The sequence below is a fragment of the Schistocerca gregaria genome, chromosome 1, assembly GCF_023897955.1.
Source record: "Schistocerca gregaria isolate iqSchGreg1 chromosome 1, iqSchGreg1.2, whole genome shotgun sequence".
Lineage (NCBI taxonomy): Eukaryota > Metazoa > Arthropoda > Insecta > Orthoptera > Acrididae > Schistocerca > Schistocerca gregaria.
Window position 1 is genome coordinate 142440618 of NC_064920.1, and position 19195 is coordinate 142459812.

The window sequence follows — 19195 nt, forward strand, 5'->3', positions numbered from 1 at the left end:
CATCCCTCTGCTTCACTTTGCATATGAACAATTTCGGATAAATCCTGAATTAAACACTGACATTTTCAATTTCGGTGTAAATACTGTTTATTTGTAAGTAGCAAACGAGAGGATAACTATGTAGTAGAAAAGATTTCTGTACCTTACGGGGGGCTTTTGTATCTTTACTCAGTTTCTAGACACTTGAGCAGTTCCGGCTCTTAGGGGAGTTTACTAACAAGGGGAGTGCCAGTGTTGGGAAATGAAGTTCGGGGTGGGACGGCGCGTGTTTGCAGCACTACCCCACAGAGTTACAGTGTAACTGGCCAGATGGCCAGCCATTCACGAGAAAAACGCTCCGAAACTTTCACTCCTACAGTATATAATACCCATTTTAAACAACGAATACCCATTTGAAAAATTCTCTTATACAGGGTGTTACAAAAAGGTACGGCCAAACTATCAGGAAACATTCCTCACACACAAATAAAGAAAAGATGTTTGTGGACATGTGTCCGGAAACGCTTAATTTCCATGTTAGAGCTCATTTTAGTTTCGTCCACCTCCGCTCAATCGAGAACGTTATCATGATTTCATACCTGTGCTGCTAGAACATGTGCCTTTACAAGTACGACACAACATGTGGTTCATGCACGATGGAGCTCCTGCACATTTCATTCGAAGTGTTCGTGCGCTTCTCAACAACAGATTCGGTGACCGATGGATCGGTAGAGGCGGACCAATTCCATGGCCTCCACGCTCTCCTGACCTCAACCCTCTTGACTTTCATTTTTGGGGGAATTTGAAAGCTCTTGTCTACGCAACCCCGGCACCAAATGTAGAAACTCTTCCTGCTCGTATTGTGGACGGCTGTGATACAATACGCCATTCACCAGGGCTGCATCAGCACATCAGGGATTCCATGCAACGGAGGGTGAATGCATGTATCCTCGCTAACGGAGGACATTCTGAACATTTTCTGTAACAAAGTGTTTGAAGTCACGCTGGTACGTTCTGTTGCTATGTGTTTCCATTCCATGATTAATGTGATTTGAAGAGAAGTAATAAAATAAGCTCTAACATGGAGAGTAAGCGTTTCCGGACACGTGTCCACATAACATATTTTCTTTCTTCGTGTGTGAGAAATGTTTCCTGAAAGTTTGGCCGTACCTTTTTGTAACACCCTGTATAATCATGTAATTGTACAATCGTTTCGGTCATTAAATATCGTGCTGTTTCGTTTGCTTCCAGGATGTCAGTACCAGTCTACTTTCAACCGGACTCTCACCCACAAAGGAAGCGAGACCGTACTTGTGAAGAGAGTGGACATGAAGAAAGTTACACATTCACATACAGCACAATATGCTATTACTTTTTCTGGACCTGTCCTTCCGAGTATTTCATCTGCCTGCAGGAGACAACAATTGCATTTGGACTCTTGAGTCCAGAAGACGATCTGTGAGTACGCCAAGACATACAAGAACGGCATTCTGACGTCTTAAAAATCGGGAAACCTGACTACAAACACGTACAACGAGTTTCTTAAAACATCTTTGAAGCCCTATGTTGGGAACAAAAGGTTTCTGCTCGTCGTCGACTCCTGGGGAGGGCAAACACAACCACAGCTGTATGACGAGGTTTTCCAGGACGACGCACAACGTTCCACCTATACCCTCAAAGTTATTCCACCAAAGTGTACACCACAAGTGCACCCCTGTGATGTTTATTTTTACAGACAGGTCAAAAATTTCATTAAATGCCTGTAAAATTGCGCCACATTAATTGAACAGGAACGTGAGATTAATTCACGAGAAGATTGTATTAAAATTCACTCGATCGTTCACCATCAGTTATAATCTCCTGTTTTTCACAATATGATGCAATACGCATTGTTCGCATCGAAGCTAACCGCAGAAAGACACATCTTTAGAAATGTTAACGAGGTCTGCCTTTCGGCAGATACCCTCTAAACTCGCTGCTCTTGTAAAAAATCTTCATTTATTCGATGCGCAAATTGTTCAAACATCTTTTGTTTCCAGTGCTTTTATGACAAATATCATTCTGGATCTTGTGTAATTTCGGAATGCATCGGCCACCGCGCCATTCGGTTCAGTGAGCGGACGCATGGGTATTATGTACTGAAGGACTGAAAGCTTCAGAGCGTTTTTCTCGTGAATGGCTGGCGGTCTGGTCGTATGGCTGGGGCATTATAACACTAGGGGGTAGTGGTGCAAACACACGCTGTACTACTCCGAACTTCATTTCCCAACACTGGCACTCCCCTTGTAAGACAGTGATCAGAAACGCAAAGAAAGTGATCGTTATGAGGTAACGCCCGATTCATAGGCTACGCACCAATCGCATAAGTAACGCGGATGCGACCTTAACTGACCAAAGCCACTAAGGAAATTGCCGTAGTCTAAGCTTACTTATTGAAGTCTACGGTAAATTCACAACTCTACGCATTACACCAGTCAACTACAGCCATTCAACCAAGGAACAAATGATGCTACATTCTAACGGTAATATTTGGTATAATGGTCCAGCGCGCTTACGTGGCAATGCGAGAATCATTTGACTGACGATCTTTATTGGTCCTACTTCAGATTGTTACGACTAATTAAAAAAGAAAAGAGGGGAAACAAACTCTACTGTTTACTTAGTAGACGAAATTAACAATATGAGCGAAAAAAATTTCAGTAATACAATAATCGTAGCCGGAACTCAGGTTAACATCCAGCATCCAAAATAGACGGAGGGGCGATAAAACATTTTTGTCTCACAGTCGTGTCTGGTTTCTATAAGGCCAACCTGGCCTCTTGGTAAATGTCAGACAATATCTATATAGAGAAAGTTACCTTAACATATGTAGTTCAGTGTACTCCGTCTGCCATTCTCACAGCTAATTATTGTTCCATTAACGTGTGGTACATGGGAAGAACGGCCGTTTATTTGCCTTTTAATTTCCCTGAGTTATCTCACCATCATTTCGTGACATTTCTGTAGGAACCAGAAACACGTTGCGTGACTGTCGTCGAAACGTAAATTCTATGAAATTTTACGGTAAACCTCTCCATAATGCACAAAGTATCTCTTGCGGCATCTGCCCCTGGAACTGGATGAGCGTCTCAGTGACTCTTTTACATTATCCATCCCGTGACGAAACGTACTGTTCTTCTTTGAGTCTTATGTGTCCCCTCTATTAATGCTACGTGCTAAAACAGCACGCTGATGACTCACGAATCGGTCCGGCGAGGGTTTCTTAAGCTACCTCATTCGTGTGTATTAAATTTTGTTAGGGTTAATCTTAATCCCATATAAGTCATTGCGTCTAGGTTTATGAGTAACACAATGAACTGCTTCCCTTACCAAGGATAGAACTGGACTGGTTTTACGCTTTAATGTAATCGCTCATCTTTGGACGTCAACATCTTGCAAGTAACGCAACTAAGATGCACATACACTTAAAATTAGTGAACAACTATCTCCTGTAAAAGGTAACACTACTCTTGTGCGAGTGTTTCTCAAGTAATTTCGTTACGTTCCAAGACATTCTCGGCCCCCTACTGCGATATAAACTTAAATGAAAAATAGTCGTAATTCTCTTATTAATTTATAATTCAACTATTTGCTGATAGCCTTATTTTATTAAAGGAAATATCATGGTGAATAGACTGACACAATTCGCTTCTACTTGCTGTTATACACTGTGCTGTGAGACCACAGAAATTTCTAAATCAAATTACACAGATGTCGATATTTGTGTGTCCGTTCATTCCTTTATTCATTCGAATATTAGGGTTTTAGTTCATTTTTCAGATAATTAGGGATAAGTGTACTAAGTACCAAGTTAAGTTGAAGTTCCTGTAAATGTCCTGGAGTCTTGCCCTCATATCAATCCCCAGCTACCATCAGACCACTGCTAGGGGTTAGTAACATCCAGACTGTCACAGTTATCTCAGGGACCCAAAATAATTATGCAATATCGTTCTCGTACCGTTGACATCCGCACTCGATCACTATGTGTCAGTGCGGGCTGCAATTGTCGCGGGTATTGGAGAGTTACAAGAGTATGTCTACACATCTCAGTTTCCGACACCACAAATAGACGGCCTTGGGCTGTTATTGAGAAATTTCCGTTCAGTAAATCTTTCCTACTACTAAATAATTTGTGTACCAAGTTGATAGTGCTCCAGACATCTCAGAGGTAAGACAATATACATATTTTCATAAAAATATAATTCAAACAATCCCGAAGATAGTAATAGCAGGTAAGTGCGAGAACTCGCGCACAATCAGTTTAACATCTCGAGAATCCAATTTGCTGACAAGCATAATATAGAGAAAAAGGGAAATATAATTTGGGATTTGTTAGAGGATCAGTTTGGCTTTCAAAAAATTAAAGGTACGAGAGAAATAGATCTGACGTTGTGCTTGATAATGAAGCCAAGACTTGACGAAAAATTAACACACATTCACAGAGTCTGTCGACTTAGAAAAACTGTTCTATAAATTGAATTAGTGGAAGGTATTCGTAATTTTGAATGAAAACGGGCGTAGGCTATAGGAAAAGACGGTTAATATACAATATGTGCAAGACTTGGATTGAAAAGGGTCTACGACATTAACATAATCTTTTGCCACTGCTGTTTAATGTATACATTGAGAAAGTAATGACATACAAGAAGGGCTCAGGAGTAGGATTTAAAGTCCAGGATGAAAGGATATCAGTGATAAAATTCGCTGATCACATTGATATCCTCAGTGAAAGTGAGGAAGAACTGCAAGACCTTTTGAATGGACTGAACAGTCCAATGAGCGCACACTATGGGCTGAGAGTCTGCCACAGAAAGACAGAACTTACGGGGAACAGCAGAGTTGAGACTAGCGATGAACTGGGGACCACAAAGCTGACAAAGTGAACGAATTCTGCTACCTTGGAAACAAAGCAAATAATCACGGATAAAGCAAGGAAAACATAAAAATCACACTATCACATTCAAAGAAAGCATTCCTGGTCAAAATAAATTTACTACTATATGAAAATGGACTTAATATGAGTAATAGATTTCAGAGAATGTACGTTTCGAGCACAGTACTGGAATTACATCACGAACTGTGGGTAATTGGTAAAAGAAGAGAACGGAAGTGTGTGAGGGATGATGCTTTAGAGAGATGTTGAAAATAAAGTTGACTGGTATGAGGATCTCTGCAGAATGCATGAGAGATATGGCAAACATTGATAACAGAAAGGGTCACGGTGGTAGAGCATTTACTGTGCCGTGAAACGGAATTTTCATGGTATTTATTCTTTCCGCCCACCAAACCCGTTGCGCATGAGCTGCAGTCTCACCTGAGGGCACGTTTGGCAGTGCGAGGGCAGAGACAGCGCCACCCAGAGCCTTGCTGGGACGGTGGAACCCAGCGGTCACGAGTTGGAAGCACGGAGCTGAATCCGTCACATCCTCTGGATAACTGCACTGCTGGCATAGCGTGGGAGTTCTGACAACACTGCAGTGCGTCCCTGGAGGGCCAGGTATTAGCGTGACGGCTGAGTCTGTTTGATATCGATGGGTCAGAGTGGGTCCGAAATACGGAGCGGATGTGTCAGCGTCGACTGTAGCCAGCGCCGGCGGCCACTGTTGACAGCGGCTGACATGTCGTGGGGACGTGACAGGGCCTTATGCTGCACACTGCCCGCACTTTATTTACTTCGTCGTAGCTAGCCCCAGCAGCTGCTGGGGGACGCCATTCAATATAGGATAGTGAGGACTGATTGGTGGCCACGGAAGAAAACAGAGTGCCGTGGAGCCAAAATGAGTTCAGAAGAGCAGCAGGCAGCCACTGCAGTTCCCAGTCTTTTTTACCTACCAAAATACAGTGTGCCAGTGTGTGCCAGTATTGGTGACGTCAGTTTGATACAGTGGTTGTTACGAAAAAGCGCGGAAGGTCGTGGGGAATTATATTGTGCCACAACTGAATTTAAATGTATTTGCCTCGCATGGTCGTTGTACTATCTAACTGATTGACTGATATGCACAGGAAGACAAAACAACAGTGGTTTTAGCCCACTATTGCTTTCTTTTCCGTATGATTCTAGTAAAGCCATGCGGTATCCTTAATGAGCATTAGGAGACCATTTACTACATATTTATTAGACACAATTTCTCCAGTACTTAATGACCCAAGCAGTTTACGTCTTTTGACCTCCAACGCTTCGCAGTGGAAGATTAAATCTGGTGCGGTTTCAGCCCTGTCACGGTATAGCCTATACTTAGGAGCTCCTTTCTCTACACCTATCGTGTGTAGGACTTGCTTGGAAGTTTCCATAGTCAGTTATTAGGCCTACCATGAGATTAACCCAACTCAGATTTGGATTAGACAATGTCTCTTGAAACATCTCTTCAGCTTCATTAGTTTGCCATGGTTTAGTTTTTGAATCTTTGTCCAGTATTCTGAACGCTGTCTTCTAATCTAGTAGTTTTTACCTTATCATCGCCACAGTGGTGGTTAGGAGAATTCGCACCAACTAAATCGCGAGTAACCAAGAGCCCACAGAAGGTTTATCCTGTTGCTTTCCACAGCCCCACAAGAGCTTCATGCCATTCTGGAAAGATTTTTGATCTCTTTGCAGCAGCTGATAGAGATTTCAGAGCTGCTTGGCTGTCTAAATGAACGTAGACGCTACGATCTTTGTAACGCCTATGCAAATTATTCTCCGCTCACAGATAGCAGGTATTTCCGCCTATATTACCGTGTCCAAAGAGACTGATCTCTCCAGTGTAGGTTGTACCACTTGTACCCCGGCTAGAGCACCCTCGATATTTTCGCCGCGTCGGTAAATCATACTACGTCTTCCGAACGGTACCGTGGTTCGTTATTCCGTTGCTCCCCACTTCCGATTCTTACTCTGAAAGGTTTATTGAAACAACTGGATGTTATGGTGTAGTTGGTCGGCATTTTCACAACTATTCCTATATTTACCCTGTTCACTGTGTTGGTGTGGAATACTGGACATCGTAAAGGTTTTCAGTTATTTCCAGTTTTTAACCTGTATGCTCCTGCAGCTGCATCCATAGTAAGTCAAAAATGTAATGTTGACGTGGTCTCCATCCCAGCAGTGGCTGTGCTGCTAAGCGCCTTAGCAGCCACTTTCTGTTCTAAATTATACCACTGTTGTTTTGAATTTGAAAACACGGCGAGACCTGTAAGAGATCATTGCTTGTTATCGATAAATCTTTGCGCCTTTTGCTTTTTTATGCATTTTTGAAATGGTTCAAATGGCTCTAAGCACTATCGGATTTAACATCTGAGATCATCAGTCCCCTGGACTTAGAACTACTTAAACCTAACTAACCTAAGGACATTACACACATCCATGCCCGAGGCAGGATTCGAACCTGCGACTGTAGCAGTCGCGCTGTTCCGGACTAAAGCGCCTAGAGCCGCTTGGTCACAATGGCCGGCTTATGTATTTTCCTTTTAGTTTCTATAGTAAGCCGTGTATCTGCAGTAAGCTGTATATCTGTGTAGATTGTGTTGTGCTGCCTGTGGCCAATCTAGATTACTATGGAGATGCTGGTATTGATGGACTGTTAATCACTCTAGTGAGCCATTCCGCCTGTTACTGTTTTGTTTTGGTGCCGTCTTGGAAAATCATTTGTAGGCAGATGCAATATTATTTTATCTTTATACGTGTGCCCTTATTTTAGGATAAAATTTTACTATATATTATTGTTGCGAACTTTGGAGGTAAAATTATTTTCTTACTGTTGGGCTAGTAATTGTTTTGTTTTTTGTTGTGTTATTTGTTGTACGAAGTTAACTATTGCAAGAAGTGGACCGCAAGGGCTTACTGTACCCGCTCTGTATTGTATGTTCTTGTTTAACAAAACAAAGACTGATTAAAATCGCACGCTTCCACAACCACTAGCCTAACTTCCTCCCCCCCCCCTCCCCCTCCCCCTCCCCCTCCCCCTCCGTTCCAGGCGCCATTTTGATGGCTATGTATAGAGCCACTGTCTATCAGAACGTCATGAAACCTTATGAAAAGAGTTCTAGGAAAAGAGTGAAGGAGACATTGCCAGACGGGAGTAAGGGGGATAAAGAGAGTAATAGGAAGGAAGGAATGATATGTCAGCAGTCAGAGGGACACAGTGTCAGTGAGAGGAGAATGTAACAGTAGGACAGAACGAAGGTGGTTGGCTACGAGCGCCATACAGCGATTGACTAGTGGGCGTTATTGAGTTACAGTTAGCGGAGCTTATGGTAGTCTGAGGTGAGCTGCATGTTGAAAAATATGCGAATATGTTCCCCAAGCCGAAATTTTTGAGAAAAATTTTTTAAAGGTGCTGAGGAAGGTGGAATGGGGTAGCTGGTAGGTCACATTTAATTCGTAGTCTTTTAAATAAACAGGAATATATTCGCATTTTTTGTGCTCCAGTAGGAGCATTTTTTGCGCTTTTACAAGAAACACGTAAGTAAAGCCTGGCGTAGAGGTTGAAATTTCTTAAACGTGTACTTTGAGAGGCACGCTGCTAGAGCAGGCTGGAGCGCAGCAGCTGTTGATTTGTTTCAAGTGCTGGGATGCGGGCGCCAGGCAACAGGTGACGAGCTACCAATCAGGGGGACGCCAACAGTGGCTGTGTGGAACAGCGAGACGCAAGTGACATCTTAGACAGGCAGGCTTTCGAACCTGCGGCCGTAGCAGTCGCACAGTTCAGGACTGAAGCGTCTAGAACCGCTCGGTCACAGCGGCCTGCCGGTGGCAGCACCTTTGACGCGCAATGACTGGTGGAGCTCAAAGTGTGAGAAATTCTAACTGCATGTTAGCTAGCCCGGCGCTCTGAGCACGCGATGGGGGAATCCCGACCTTTTGAACGAACTGCAGAAGGTAGTCACCATGGCCGAACTACCTGAATAGCGAACGTATGAAATAAAGTAAACCCTTAAATAAAAACTGAAGCAAAGTAGATAGAGAAACCAGTCACGTGGTTTGAAAGACAAAAATTAGATGAATGCGTGAGTAATACGCACCGCCGCTTCGAGATTTACTTTAAAAGATATTAAATGGTTAGTATTTTGGATATAAAAATTAATAAGTCATTGACGCTTTAAGCGATTCAGATTAGTATTTATGGATGGGGCTCAGTGAGCATTATCGAACTATTTTAATAAATTTTCTGCAAATATTTCGTATTTCAAACCACAAGCCAGAATGTACTTTTCGCGTATGAAAAAGGGAACTTCGTGGCAAATAAAACATATAAAAGTAGCAGCAGCATTAGTAAATAGAGGTAATTAAGGATGTATAACTGTAATTAGTTTAATCGTTTAATGTTTATTAATGATATAACGACGTAAAATAGCAGCCATATGAGTAAAACCACCATTTCTGAGATAAACCATTAAAGACTCATAAGGACTAAGGGCAGCACTGAAAAGATGATGAAATTTATGTCTAAATTTATGTGTAATATGTCTATATAACTTTAAATTTGAAGCTTATTTTCGTTTTAGAATGCTGGAAATTCTTGAGTGTGACTCATGTCACTCCGAGCATGTAAGTATTGGTGGCCATTTCCGAGGGACAGATTTCGACCCCCAGTTGAAGCGGAGCTCGCTCACAGACAGGAAGTAGCCTCATGTGTGAAGCCAGAATATTTCTGAGCCTTCAGTCGGGACTTGTAAAAGTATCACCTGTGGTGACCACGAGGAACTCTGAAGTAGCAGTAGCTAGCTCGTACCCGTTCTCTGAAGTGTGCTGAAGCACTTCCAATAATTTCCGTTGCTTTGCTGAAAGTTAGGCGAACACCTGATGCTGGTCGACCTAGTTAGGTTCCCGCAGTGACAAATATTGTTTTCATAATAAACTGTTGTGAAAGGATATTTTGTTTGGTTTTCCTGGTATAAATTCAGTCTATGAAAACTGAGAAGTGCACATTATTTCAACACAAATTCCTGCCTGTAATTTTAATAAACCTGTGGCTGCTTTCATTTAGGTTTAAAGGCGACGGACGCATCGGCTGGCCTCTGGAAAATGACAAAGTGTCTCGATAGACTTCCATTTTTCGTTCCAGTTTCCTGCAGATTATTGTACTTAACGATTTACTGGCGCAAATCGTCCGACAGACTTCTGGAATAATGCTGCGTTGTACGTGATTGATGTTAGACGCCGAAAAAGTTCAAATAAGGGCAGCTCATTTTGTAGTATTACGCAACAGGGCAGAGAGTGTCACGGACGCAATAAGGTAGGTGTTTTGGCAGTTATTAAAACAAAGGAATTTTCGTTGCGTCGAAATCTTTTCCTGAAATTGGAATCACCATCTTTCTTCTCCGAATAATCAAATACGAGAAATCGGAGCTCACATGGAATTTCTGAAATTTTTATGTTTACTACGTGCTATTTAAGAGTGTGAGGGTGTAGAAACAATATTACTGGTGAGACACAATTGGTGTCAGTGGTTTCGTGATCGTATACATTGACATGAAGGGAACGATGATATCCGCTCAGCGAATGACAGAATTCAGTTCACTGACATGGTATTGGAAAACCGCAAATTGTCAACGAAAGACTCTGGTTACAAAACACTTGTACTCTCTGCCAGAATTCTTTTGAAGTGTGTGACATTTACATCAAGACGGAATAACAAGGAAGAGCGAACGTTCACTGTCCCAAAATTTCCGAAATTCATTTTATTCCTGGCGTATAAAGGACGTCAGCGCAGTAACTACGGTGACAGCTTGAAGTAATAACTGTAAACAACAGACGTGCATTCGTCCAGTCAGTTATGAGCAGGCAGAGTTACGTAGTGGACGTATGGCCGTATAGTGTAAACATTACTGCGAAGAAATCGCATTGGAGCAACGCAAAGAACATATCAAAATGAACTATTCAAGTTATCTTCCAGAATGTTTCGAAGAAGAGAAAAGTGTGTGCGAAGTTTGTCCCGCACATCCTGACTTCCTAACAGAAACCACGTGTGAACGCCTTCCGCGTTTGATTGAAATGGAAAACGCGAACAGTTATTTTATAAAAAAAATAGTCATAGCAGATGACGTGCTATCATTACAAGCCTGCCACAAAACAACAATGTGCAGAATGGGTCTTTGACGACTCGCCAAGACCGTCGAAGGTGTCAAAGTGACGTACGCGCTGTACTCCAAGAGGAGGCCGCCAATTGTGAAATTCAGATTCGATCCATACTGCGCATAATAAAAGTTCATGGCCAGAGGTGTAATGTAGCAAAGCACCAAAATGCACTTCTCAGCCGTTGTCGAGAAAATCGACAATTAAAAGAAACCGTTCCGGTTAAATACTCTCTACGATTAATAGTTTTTCACAGCGTCGTGGCACAGCTTTAAGCGCTCGGGTTCGTAATCCGAAGGTCGCCGGATCGAATCCCGCGCCATGCAACTTTTTTTTGTATTTTTTTCTAATTCAAATGTGTGTATACACTCACACACACACCCACGCACCCACACACACCCATATATATAATTCCCGGCAGTCCGTTGCAACAATTATGCATATAATAAGTTGTTGAAAGTCGTTTGTCGTGGAAAAACTGGCGACTTCGAACATCATTATGTTTTCCGCAAACAAAGTTGTATTTCCCAAATGTTATTAATTGTCTTCATAATGTTAACCACGTATAGTTAACAGAAGACGTAGAAACGATATTCCGAAACGAATACGTATAGCGTAAGTCAAACGTTAGAATTAGAATAGAATCCCCACGAACACAGATTTGCTGTGGCAGGTATGAAATATAAACTCCGTTATTCGCTCGTTAAACTTGAAGGACAGATGTTGAATGGGCCGAAACGAGCCGCCGCATAGCAGCATAGTTGCCTGCTAACTTCGAAAGAAGGTAGATGCGGTCCCTAGCGCAACTTATAACATCGTCGAAAATAAGTGCGGACGTGACAGCTTTGGTACACCCAGTTAAACAAACGGAAAAATGGAGGCGGTACAATTGGAGAGCGATCCAACATGCATAAGCAATTCATTAATAGTTATATATATAATTACAAAAAACTAATAATAAAAAAATGTTGCATGGCGCGAGATTCGATCCGGCGACCTTTGCATTACGAACCCGAGCGCTTACCGCTGCGCCACGACGCTGTAGCAAGTAATTAAACGTAGAGCGTACTTCACCGCAACGGTTTCTTTTAACTGTCGATTTTCTCGACAACGGCTGAGAAGTGCGTCTTGGTGCTTTGTCACATTACACCTCTGGCCATGAGATTTATTATGCGCAGTATGAATCGAATCTGAATTTCACAATTGGCGGCCTCCCCTTGTGAGAGGAGGGGAGGCGATACGTGGTGTTTCTGTAACAGCGTGCAAAAATTTAACATGGCATATATGATGCTCCACTCAACAATCTGAAGTAGGGAACCTGGGGTCTGAAAAGCCACCTTAAGGAGATAATAGGAATAAAATCACATTACTGTGAATTTTTTTATGTACGTTAGTGGACACAATGAACGTACCATTTATACTGTATCTTACAAAGTGTGCTGGAACTGACTACCTTAGCCTCATAGCAAGTACGGCATCGGCGAACTAGGTTCTGACGATCCTCACAAATATCTCTGGTGTGTTTCGAATCACATCACAGGCAGCTACAACTCTTGGAAACTAATTGCATCTCCGTATCCACTGAAGTGTCGTACACAAGTGTCTTTAGATATCTGCATAGGATATAACCAAGGGGATTCAGATCAGGTGACCTCGCAGGCCATGGAATAGGACTTCCAATACAGCGACCAGAAAATACAGCATTCAGATGTATCCACCACGTCATGGACAAAGGCCTTCGTGTGAGTCATGCTGTATACTTAAGTTTGACTCCTCTTATAACTTTATGTTGACCGAGCCTTTATCAGTGGCCATTTACCAGTGGGCGCTTATTGCGACGCACGATGAATGTAATCTGGTTGCTGTTTTAAGCCATGGCATATGTTTTTGGTTTTTATATCAATTTTATGTATAACAAGAGTCGCTCGGCTACAGCTAATGTAATTTACCACCATGGGATGTAACGAGGCTCACTCCTTCTGAAGATAATTTTAGAAACATTGAAACCTAGGTCAAGGGCTAATAAACCTTTATTTTCAACTGGATGGCTGATATTTGTCAACCTGTTCAGGTGTATGCAGTTGCTGATTCGCAGCCATGTTTAATATTTTACAATAAATAAGGTCAGAGGAGGCAGGGGAAGAGGAGATGGAGAGAGAAAATTACAGGAAATGGATCTAAAGAAAGGGAAAGAGGATGCGGATAGAGAGATGAGAGGGGAGGTGCGTGGGATAAGGGATCTGTACAGGGAGTGAGGGGAAGGATATGCATAGAGATACGGGGGTGCAGGAGGAATAGATGGACAACGGGAGGACGAGGAGCAGAGGGATAGAGAGGTGGGTTAATAGGAGATTATGACGTATATCCAATTCACATATACAGGGTGGTCCATTGATCGTGACCGGGCCAAATTTTTCACGAAATAAGCGTCAAACAAAAGAACTACAAGGAACAGCTTGTCTAGTATGAAGGGAGAAACCGGATGGCGCTATGGTTGGCCCGTTACATGGCATTGCCTAGGTCTAACGGATATCAACTGCGTTCCTTTTTTTATTACATATTCTTGTAGAACGTAAAGAAATATGAATGTTGGACCACTTTCTTCGCTTTGTGATATATGTCGCTGTAACAGTCACAAGCATATGGCTCACAATTTTAGACGAACTGTTGGTACACGTAGGTTTTTTGAATTAAAATACAGAACGTAGCTACTTTTGAACATTTTACTTCGGTTGTTCCAATGTGATACTTGTACCTTTGTGAACTTATCACTTCTGAGAGCGCATGCTGTTACAGAGTGATTACCTGTAAATCAGTGGTAAGAGGTTGTGTGGTATTAACTTTTCAACTATTACATTCATATTCAGCATTCTAAAACACGCATTGAATGACCACCAACATCCCCTTCCTCTCCCTCTCCCTCACCCCCCCCCCCCCACACACACACACACACTCACACACATAAATGCTCAAAATGATGTCAACCTCAATGCATTTGGCAATACGTGTAACGACATTCCTCTCAACACCGAGTAGTTCGCCTTCCGTAATGTTCGCACATGCATTGACAATGCGCTCACGCATGTTGTCAGGCGTTGTCGGTTGGTCATGATAGCAAATATTCTTGAACTTTCCCCACAGAGAGAAATCAGGGGACGTCAGATCCGGTGAACGTGCGGGATATGGTGTGGTGCTTCGACGACCAATCCACGTGTCATCAAATATGCTATTCGATACCGCTTCAACCGATCGCGAGGTATGCGCCGGCAATCCATCATGTTGGAAGTACATCGTCATTCTGTCATGCAGAGAAACATCTTGTAGTAACATTGGTAGAACATTAAGTAGGAAATCAGCATACATTGCACCATTTAGATTGCCATCGATAAAATTGGGGCCAATTATCATTCCTCCTATAATGCCGCACCATACATTAACCCACCAAGGTCGCTGATGTTCCACTTTTCGCAGCCATCGTGGATTTTCCGTTGCCCAATGGTGCATATTATGCCGGTTTACGTTACCGCTGTTGGCGAAAGACGCTTCGTCGCTAAATAGAACGCGTGCGAAAAATCTGTCATCGGGCTGTAATGACTCTTGTGCCCAGTGGCAGAACTGTACACGTCGTTCAAAGTCGTCACCATGGAATTCCTGATGCATAGAAATACGGTACAATCGATGTTGATGTAGCATTCTCACACAGACGTTGTTGATATTCCCGATTCTCGCGCAATTTATCTGCTAATGATGTGCGGATTAGCCGCGACAGCAGCTAAAACACCTACTTGGGTATGATCATTTGTTTCAGGTCGTGGCTGAAGTTTCACATGTGGCTGAACACTTCCTGTTTCCTTAAATAACGTAGCCGGCCGATGTGGCCGTGCAGTTCTACGCGCTTCAGTCTGGTACCGCGTGACCGCTACGGTCGCAGGTTCGAATCCTGCCTCGGGCATAGATGTGTGTGATGTCCTCGGGTTAGTTAGGTTTAAGTAGTTCTAAGTTCTAGATAAGTCCATAGTGCTCAGAGGCATTTGAGCCATTTTTTAAACAACAACTATCCGGCGAACGGTCCGGACACTTGGATGATGTCCAGGATACCGACCAGCATACTTAGCACACGCCAGTTCGGCATTTTGATCACAATAACCATACATCAACACGATATCGACTTTTTCCGCAATTTGTCAACGGTTCATTTTAATACGGGTAATGTATGACGAAGTAAATACCGTCCGCACCGGCGGAATGCTACGTGATTTTACGTGCTTATACGCTTGTGACTATTACAGCGCCATCTATCACAAAGCGAAAAAAGTGGCCCAATTAAAACATTCATATTTCTTTACGTACTACACGAATATGTAATAAAGATATGGGTTCGTAATTTTAAAAAAGGCAGTTGATATCCGTTTAACGAATGGGAGCGCCATCTAGCGGGCCAACCATAGCGGCATCTGGTTTCCTCCTTCAAGCTAGACAAGCTTTGTTCTTTGTAATTTTTTTTTTGTTTGACGCTTATTTCGTGAGATACTTGTCCCGGTCAGTATCAATGGTCCACCCTGTTGCCGGATTCGCTTTTCGACACATGTAGTTTTGACGCATTATTGCGTTGAGCATCAGTATCAGGAATAGCGCGAAACGTTTTATTGTCTTTGGCGCCTCTTCACGGTCGTGCCCGTGTGTGTTCCGGCAGAAGTCGAAAGTGTGCGCTGCGATCGATGTAGAGGCAACAGGGGCACTGCGGTGAGCGTAGCGGCGCGGCGCTGCGGACTCGCCGGCACGGCGACAGCGGCAGAGCGCAGACAGAGAGGCGTGGCGAGGAGCACTGGCTGTGCTGAGCTGTGCTGTGCTGCGCCGCAGTGCAACCGCGGCCGGCGCGCGCAGGTCAGGGTTGTCTGCAGGCCGGGCGCAGCGGCGCGCTGCAGCCGCCGGGTCACGCGGACCTCCGTCCCAGCTACAGCCGAGTCGCGAGTACGGGTTCGCGAAGGAGAGGACCACCAGGGGAACAACCGCAGAACGCAGCAGAGCGAAGAAGCCGCCGGAAATGATTACATGTCAAACGGGAATAAAGAAATGACGATTAAATACCAACCACTATTTTGTATAAGCACTGTCAATCTGCCTTGCAGCATCGACAGGCGAACTGGTGCACGCGAACTGTTGTGGCAAACAGCCGACGTTAGAAAATCTTGGCACGATTCCATAAATAGGGATTAATTATTCGTACTGTGGTTCACAGTCACCTTTTTTTTCTCTAAAAGACGTTATGTTTACCTTTTGACTGTAAAAAGAAATAACTCAAAAAATCCACTGTTGAAATTTCCACCGTTACAGCATTTTCAAGTGCAGTACTGCGAAAGTTTTGTGTTATTCAGCACGTCAAAACTTCGATATTTATCCAAAAGTTTGAACAGTTCTCGGGCATCCGACCGGGTAGCGCCCATCTTCAGGTGGTTCCTGACGAATGCATTCGCCAGGAACCACCTGAAGATGGCAGCGTGTACCTCTCCGAAATATTGTGGAGAAATTACGACGCTACCCGGTCGGATACTAGAGAACTGTTAAAATTGGAAATACGTCGGGAAAACTTCAGATCGCATATCCAAAAGTTGCCAACATCATTAAATGTTTACCGTATAGACGCTATGGATACATTGACAAGCACGAGATATTTTTAAAATTATGGCACGAGCTGAACTACAAAATTTTCGAAGTGTCTCACTTGAAAATGGGCAAACAGCCGAAATTTCAATAGTGAAATTTATAAATTAATTGTTATTACGGTACAAGATGGCTATATTTCTAGGAAAAATACTTAAAAATGATAGTAAAGTATGAAGCACAGTGAATATTACCGTTTAGTTACTGGAAAGTTGCCGTCCAACCAAACGATTGTAAACCAGCCAAAACAGATCCAAAAAGATCCCATACAAAACTAAGATGTGTTAAGGATAGTACCTTAGCCAGAAATTATATCCTCGGTCCATAAATATTATGCACAGAAACAGGGCAAACGCATACTACCATTTCCGAGGTCTTTATGTAAAAAGTAAAATGAGAAAGATATGTACAAACTTTACCACGTAATTTGAGTTTAAGATTTCGTACATTGTTCAGAATGTCGACACTAAGTTTTCCAAAACCTCTGTCACGTGCATGTTCAGAGTGCTCAGCGACATGTTATACTTTTCTCGTTCCTTCATCTACAACAATTTTGTGTATTTCAAAACTAATGATATACCGTTTGCTACGCTATTAAACAGCTTTTCAAGAGAAAAATATACTGATACGATTGTTAACGTCCGCAATTACACATTTTGCAAAGTTATTTCGAAATGTCCTAAATCTGACGCCATTTTGCTAGTAAAGGTATAGTTTAAGGTCCCTAAGTTTTTTTGGTAAAAGTTTGATACACTTTCAAGTGAGAAAAAACCACAACAATTCAATTGTTATAATGACTTTTATTTCAATCTACTGCCGCACAGTGATCACCTGATTCGTTCATCTACAGAGAATCTTCGGATCAGTCTTACTTGCATAGCTACGAGACACTGTTATAAATGACTTGGGAATCATTTTGAACGTAAATGCAACAGTACAAGATGATATAAATATCTATAACGCTTTGTTTACTTGGCAATGGAGGTTAAAGTACGCTGCTGCACAAGGGTAGAAAGGTTTCCCACTTTATTTTTGCGGAATATTTAAGTGTAGTGGGAAGTTTATTATCACTTCAGTGGGCTATCTAACGGCTCTAAAAGGATGACCAGCATAGCCTTAAAAACGTGGTTCCTTCAATATATGTCCGTAGTATGACTTGTCAGAAATATTATTTTTATAATCTGAGCGCAGAGGTGTTTACTGTACACTTAGAAAATATTGCATTAAATCCACGGAGAGTGTACTGTCAAATACGTATATTTTTTATTAAAATATGAGGCTCGACGCACGAAATAAATGAATTAATAAATACTCGGTTGCCGACACGTTCGTAAACTGAGATTGTCATCCAATTTGACGTCCGTGAAGTTCTCTGTAGTTGACAATGGAGGGAAAACGACTCCTTCCCGCTGTCCGCACGAAATAGTAAATCGCAATTACGTTGTCTTTGCAGTGGCTGTCCAACGACAATCAGCACATTGATTAAAAGGTAAGGATGTGGTCTACAAAAACTCGAATGACGTGTGTGTCAGCAGGCTGTAGCGGCCGATTGGGGGTGTGCATAGCCTGGCGCCGCTACGACTCTGCTAGGCTTTCTGCCCGAGCGGCAGCAGTGGCGCATTGCGCGGTTGCCGCGTCAGCAGGGGCCGGCTGCCCGGGAAGCGGCGGCGCCGCCGCGCGCGCTTCCGGAGCAGGATCAGCCGCAGTTTCAAGGAAATCTACTTTCTTATCGCTTACTACATAGCCTTTTACATTCTCTCAGTATAAAGCTGCCTATCGATTTCTCCAGTCTTGCTACTTCACTGGGATAAAGGCGGAAAATATCAACCACTAGTTGTTACACACAATCTAAGCGCAAACACGGCAGACACAGAGCTGTAGTGCGAGGACACGTTTTATCGGAAAAGTAAAAGGGCGTGGGGCCGACATGGCGTCACAGCTGTTTTGCGGCGCCGGACTCACCGCGGGGCTGTCGGGCGCTAGCGGGGCGGCGTCGGCGTCGGCGTCGGCGGCGGCGTCGGCGGCGGTGTGGGCGCTGGCTGGGCTGGGCCCGCGTGGCCTGCCTCTGCCTGTGCCTCTGGCCGCTGCCTGACGCGCCACACTCCCGCGCGAGCTCCGCCGGTTGACTGGGTCGCCGCGACGCCGCCGCCCGCCCGCGACGCCGCCACCGGCGCCGCCTCCGCCTCCCGCCGCCTGCGTCGTGGCGCGCGCCGCGCTCGCCCCACCTGGCGACGGCGGTCGCGCCCGACTGGAGCCGAAAGTTTCCGAACGGAAGCGCGCCCGCCGTGGCTTCCTGGAATCGCACAGCGCCTCCAGTCGGGTCATTCGGCTTCCGCTCTGGCTGTCACTATCTCGCTTTCGATTTCTATTCTGACGTAAAAAGATGAAATACTTCGCGGAAGAGTCAACGCAGCTGCAGATGTTTCGATACTTTGCTGAGTACACGTGCAGCAGTTGGTGTTCCAA

The 19195-nt window shown here is 43.6% G+C and overlaps 1 protein-coding gene across 1 annotated transcript in view; it reads right to left on the bottom strand.

Moving 5' to 3' along the window:
• LOC126334915 (uncharacterized) overlaps positions 1–18920 on the bottom strand; it is a 549387-nt gene extending 530467 nt beyond the window's left edge. Inside the window, exon 1 of the mRNA XM_049997637.1 lies at positions 18692–18920. The gene's annotated coding sequence lies outside the window, so the exon portion shown is untranslated. The remainder of the gene's footprint in view (positions 1–18691) is intronic.
• Between the last annotated feature and the right edge of the window lie 275 nt (positions 18921–19195).